Consider the following 6,778-nt stretch of genomic DNA (forward strand, 5'->3'; position numbering starts at 1 on the left):
AGGACTTTACCTTGTGGTTCCAATACTTCGCTAGTGTCTTCTTTTGTGCATCTTTGTTTTGGTCATATTGGTATGAATTTGCTTGAGGGAAAGCACTTACAACAACAAGTATGTGTGTGTGTGTGTGTGTGTGTGTGTGTGTGTGTGTGTGTGTGTCTGGTCTTTCCGTCTGTCTCTTGATGTCAATTGCAAATGGTGTACGTTACTGTAAAAATAAAAAAAAAAGTGTCAACTGATTAAAAGATGAATGGCACGTTAGTTGGATCAGCTTATTATATAGTATAGTACACCAGCGGTACCTTCAAGCGAAACAAATTTGCCATATCTATGCAAGAAAACTGTCGACACCGCACCGACTGCCTGGCCCTCAGCTCCTCCTGCGTCTCAAATTACAGCCTATTCTCTATACACTACTTTTAACGCACTATATAGAGAATAGGGTGATATCTAGGGTGCACTCTCTGTCCACAGTATATGATCCGAGGGTTAAAACACATAGGGTTGTAGTACCAAATGGCACCCTATTCCACATATAGTGCTCTACCTTGACTGGAGCCCTATGGTGAATAGGTTGTCATTTGGGAGGTAGCCAAAGTGAATGATTCAATGAGGTAGTTAAGACCTGTCAGGGCTCTAAATTGGACAGCGCTAGCCACTGAATTATTACACACGAACAAAAAGTATTTGTTTGGCTCCTAGAAATAATTGATTTATTTTATGGAGTTGGTTGGTTGAAGTTTTTATGTACCAGAAGACTTGCAAGGTCCCCGACTGAGACTGTGGTCAGCCCGCCATCCACTGGACTCTTTTAGCAACGACCACCAAGGCTTGAAGAAAGAACGTCATTCATTGGATCTGATAAAAATGTATGAAGTACATTTAAGGAACTGCCTGCTCTCTTGTCTTTCAGATTAACCAGTGCAGTCACCCTCCAATCAGCACTAGTGACTGTATCAAGGTTGCATCACGCGGATTTGCTCGGGAGGGAACTGTGGAACAGTTAAATAGCCTGTTCAAAATCTGAGCCAAGACCCAGGGGGCCTAGGGTGGCCTAGGTGACAGCCTCCCTCCCTGGCCACACACTGACGCGCTAGGGATTCCCTTGAGGCCACACAGTCGACCGCACTGTGCTGATGCTCTACAACGAGGGACTATAGTTTTTCCTAGGTAAGCTATTTTACATTATGATGAAACCCCACCTCTGACCTTTTATAGAAATGGTATATCATACATTACAGTTGAGGAACAATGGAAAAGTAATTTTGCTTTGAAAGTTGATCAACTTGTAAACTCACTTTTGAGAAAATGGCCTTTGAATGTTTTGGTACCTATTGGAGATGTCTTCTTTGTCTACACCCATCCAGCATTGTTCACACCCTCTTAAGCTTTAGCCCCACCCATCTCTTTAAGGGTTGATCCGAATGTCCTAACAGCAGCAGTCAAGCACCCAAGCTAACTTGTTAGCTACTTCCAGGCATCTAAGCGAGAGAGAGAGAGAGAGAGAGAGAGAGAGAGAGATGCCAGCAGCATACCACCCTGCATACCACTGCTGGCTTGCTTCTGAAGCTAAGCAGAGTTGGTCCTGGTCAGTCCCTGGATGGGAGACCAGATGCTGCTGGAAGTGGTTTTGGAGGGCCAGTAGGAGATACTCTTTCCTCTGGTCTAAAAATTTCCCAATACCCCAGGGCAGTGATTGGGGACTCTGCCCTGTGTAGGGTGCCGTCTTTCGGATGGGACGTTAAACGGGTGTCCTGAGTCTCTGAGGTCATTAAAGATCCCATGGCACTTATTGTAAGAATAGGGGTGTTAACCCCGGTGTCTTGGCTAAATTCACAATCTGGCCCTCAAACCATCACGGTCACCTAACAATCCCCAGTTTACCCCCAATTGGCTCATTCATCCCCCCTCCTCTCCCCTGTAACTATTCCCCAGGTCTTTGCTGCAAATGAGAACGTGTTCTCAATCAACTTACCTGGTAAAATAACGGATAAATAAAAAAAATATATAAATAAAAGAGAACAGCTCACTGAACGTTACTGACACCAGCAGAGCTGGTTAGACTGTATTGTTATCCAGATTGTTGCTGACTGCAACTGTGCTGTCAGATTGTTCCGTTCGTAAATTCAGAGCGTTTTGCTTTCAGAGCGCACAGCGGATCCTCTGACCGATGAGTTTACTGACACCGGCCATATTCAACAGGTGTTGATCGTTTGTAAATTCATCAGTGATTCTGCACTCTGGCGCACTCAGACGAGAGTGCTCTGAAATAGGAGTAGATAGCCAGACTGAATTTACGAACGCACCCGAAATGGTTACTTGCATCGTGAAGCTAGCTATGTAAACAATGAAACATTATCACATCTCATGACATTACTATACCGCATGAATCTGCAGGTAGCAAACCAACCAGGTACAATGTTAGCTAGCTAACATTAGGCTATAACTGGTCAGCGGTGCTCCAGAGTACCGATGTCCAATGTCCAGTCTCTTGACAACAAGGTAGACGAAATCCAAGCAAGGGTAGCATTCCAGAGGGACATCAGAGACTGTAACGTTCTTTGCTTCACGGAAACATGGCTCACTCGAGAGACGCTATCGGAGTCGGTACAGCCACCTGATTTCTTCACACATCGCACCGACAGAAACAAGCATCTCTCTGGTACAAAGAAGGGCGGGGGGGGTATGCCTTATGATTGACGAGTCGTGGTGTGATCACAACAACATACAGGAACTCTAGTCCTTTTGTTCACCTCACCTAGAATTCCTTACAATCAAATGCCGAATGCATTATCTACCAAGAGAATTATCTTCGGTCATAATCACAGTCCTGTATATTCCAGATACTACAGATACTACACAGGACACTGTGAAGGTTAACTACAGATACTATACGGGACACTGTGAAGGTTAACTACAGATACTATACGGGACACTGTCAGGGTTAACTACAGATACTGTACCCTGCTATATTGTACACTCTCATGGTTAACTACAGATACTGTACCCTGCTATATTGTACACTCTCATGGTTAACTACAGATACTGTACCCTGCTATATTGTACACTCTCATGGTTAACTACAGATACTGTACGGGACACTGAAGGTTAACTACAGATACTGTACCCTGCTATATTGTACACTCTCATGGTGAACTACAGATACTGTACAGGACACTGTGAAGGTTAACTACAGATACTATACCCTGCTTTATCGGAAATTGTCACGGCTGCTTATCCGTCTTGACAGGACAGTTTTAGCAACAGCCTTCTCTCTGACGGAGATATGGTCCAGCTCATTGGGATTCCACCCCATGTCAGATGTGAAAGATGACTTTGTAGTGATAATTTATCCAGTTTTAGAAGGCAGGCTTGACTTGACGCTGCAGAGATAATAATGAAAGAACGTCAATTAATCAACGCAATGCCGGCATGGATATAAAGTTTGTATGTTTGCGTGTGTGTGTGTGTGTGTGCGTGTGCGTGTGCGTGTGTGCTGTGATAGAAGTGCACAATTGGGAACTCCTGTCCCTCAGAGAGAAGTAGATCTGATTAATTATTCACACATATTAAAGCGGTAAAACGCTTAGCTGAAAGAAGAACAGACCACTGAACAACGTAACGTGATGTGATGCATACTCAACATGTTGTCTAGCACAGAGGTATGTAGCTAATATTGTTACCTCCTGTATGAGATGAATACCTCCTGTATGAGATTATTACTTCCTGTATGAGATGAATACCTCCTGTATGAGATGAATACCTCCTGTAGGTGATGAAAACCTCCTGTATGAGATCAATACCTCCTGTAGGAAATCAATACTAGGAGATGAATACCTCCTGTAGGAGATGAATACCTCCTGTAGGAGATGAATACCTCCTGTATGAGATGAATACCTCCTGTAGGTGATGAGTACCTCCTGTAGGAGATGAATACCTCCTGTAGGAGATGAAAACCTCCCGTAGGAGATGATTACCTCCCGTAGGAGATGAATATCTCCCGTAGGAGATGAATACCTCCTGTATGAGATTAATACCTCCTGTAGGAGATGAATACCTCCTGTAGGGGAAGAATAACCTCCTGTAGGAGATTATTACCTCCTGTATGAGATGAATAACCTCCTGTAGGTGTCACGTCCTGACCTTAGTTCCTTTTTTATGTCTCTATTTTTGTTTGGTCATGTAACGGTTTTCGTTGGTGGAAGAAGCTGAGGACCAAAGCGCAGCGTGGTGAGTGTTCATGATTATTTAATAGAACACCGAATGACAAAAACAACAAGAGAACGAAATGAAACCGAAACAGTTCTGTCTGGTGCAGACACAAAACAGAAAACAACTACCCACCACTCAAGTGCGAAACCAGGCTGCCTAAGTATAGTTCTCAATCAGAGACAACGATTGACAGCTGCCTCTGATTGGGAACCACACCAGGCCAAACACATATAAACACAACACACAGAACAAAACATAGAAATTAAAAACATAGAATGCCCACCCCAACTCACGCCCTGACCTGTCACGCCCTGACTGTAGATTGCTTTGTATGTTTCTATTGTTAGTTTGGTCAGGGTGTGATGTGGGTGGGTATTCTATATTTTGTTCTATGTTTGTATTTGTATGTGTTTGGCCTGGTATGGATGCCAATAATCTCCTGTAGGAGATGATTACCTCCTGTAGGAGATGATTACCTCCTGTAGGAGATGAATAACCAGTAGTTAATCCACTGTTCCTAGGCCGTCATTGAAAATAAGAATTTGTTCTTAACTGACTTGCCTAGTTAAATAAAGGTAAAAAAAATAATAATAATAAAATAAAATAACCTCCTGTAGGAGATGATAACCTCCTGTACGAGATGATTAACTCCTGTAGGAGATGAACAACCTCCTGTAGGAGATGATTAACTCCTGTAGGAGATTAATAACCTCCTGTAGGAGATGATTTTATAGACTCTCTGAAGGTTAGAAACATCCTGGTTCACTATGGGCCTGATTCAACTCGTACTTTTGCTTAAATCGTTCATTGGACGTAAATAGGAAACTCTTTGACGTACATATGGACCAATTAGAGTTAAGCCCGTACAGATCTTAATAAGTAAGAATACTGCCTTTTTGTATGTAGAAATTATGTTGTTTCACAGGTAACAGAAGTCAGCGTCTTTACATAACAGATGTAAGAGAGATGTTTCATAGTCTTCCGTCGGAGCAATGAAGTCATCCCAATAACCACACTCATCATCACCTTCCTGTATTTCTCCCTCTCTGTCCCGATCCACCATGGTACACTGCCTTGTGCTTGAGGGTGTCACCATATTTCAGGAGTGGGGCAAAAGAGAGAGAGAGGGGGAGAGGAAGAGAGAGAGGGGCAGAGAGAGAGAGAGAGAGAGAGAGAGAGGGAGAGAAGTACAACCCATATTTATGTTTATTTATTTTCCCTTTTGTACTTTAACTATTTGCACATAATGTGACATTTGAAATGTCTTTATTCTTTTGGAACTTTTTTTGAGTGTTTATTATCTATTTCACTTGCTTTGGCAATGTAATGATATGTTTTCTTATGCCAATAAAGCCCTTAAATTGGATTGAAATTGAATTGAGAGAAAGACGGAGAAGAATTGAGAGATGGAGAGAGAATGAACGAGAGAGAGAGAGAGAGAGAGAGAGAGAGAGAGAGAGAGAGAGAGAGAGAGAGAGACGGAGACTGAGATAGAGAGAGCAAAAGAGAACGTGTAACCATATTTCAGGTGATCCCGGCTTCAGAGTCGTATAGCCTGAGAGAGAAATTCACAGTGGTCCAGTTCAGTACAGTCTGCCTGGAAAGATAGGGGACATTAAGACTCGTCTGACTCTGGCCTTGCTTGAACCATCCACAACCATCGCATCTCCTAACTCAACCCGGACAGGGTTGTAAAAAAAGTGCAGAAACCGCAAGGAACAAGGACCTAGTATTTTTAATTAAAGTACTAGATACTTGGCTATATATCAATAAATCAATAGTATTTATGAAGCCCATTTTACATCTTCAGATGTCACAAAGTGTTATACAGAATCCCAGTCCAAAACCCCAAACAGCAAGCAATGCAGGTGTAGAAGAGTAGAGTACAGCCTCCACACCACTAGAGGGATATCAACAGACCACCGACCTACAACCCTGAGACAAGGCAGAGTATAGCCCTTGAAGATCTCCTCCACCGCACGAGCCCGAGGGGGCGACAAACCGGACAGGAAGATCACGTCAGTGACTCAACCCACTCAAGTGACGCACCCCCTGTAATAGTGTCAGAGGCAAAAAAATCCCAGTGGAGAGAGGGGAGCCAGCCAGGTAGAGACAGCAAGGGCAGTTTGTTGCTCCAGTGCTTTTCCGTTCACCTTTGCGCCCCTGGGCCAGACTACACTCAACAGATGAGTCTTTAGTAAAGACTTAAAGGTCTGCATCTCTCACATGTGTCATGACTCTCCTGTGGGGATCCAAAGAACAAGTTACAATGGATCAGCATCTACAGAGCCCTTTCATCCGCAGAGGGGAGGAGGGATTGGTGTTGGGGTTTTATGACACCTCACGGCAATCGTAAATTGTAGGCAGCAGACCTTTTGTTCTCTAGTATTGGTGAATGGAATCTCTATCTTACAGAATGTTTGGCCGGCCAAAAACTATAACATCCGAATGTGGGGAATGATGAGAGATGGGATATGGGAAATTAATGTCTATTTTGTGATGTCATTAAAAATGATATAAAAGTGATATAAGGAAAATATTGTAACTTGAAGAGCTTTCACGCTGTGTA

This window comes from Oncorhynchus mykiss, chromosome 17, assembly GCF_013265735.2.
Source record: "Oncorhynchus mykiss isolate Arlee chromosome 17, USDA_OmykA_1.1, whole genome shotgun sequence".
In the NCBI taxonomy this organism is placed as follows: Eukaryota; Metazoa; Chordata; class Actinopteri; order Salmoniformes; family Salmonidae; genus Oncorhynchus; species Oncorhynchus mykiss.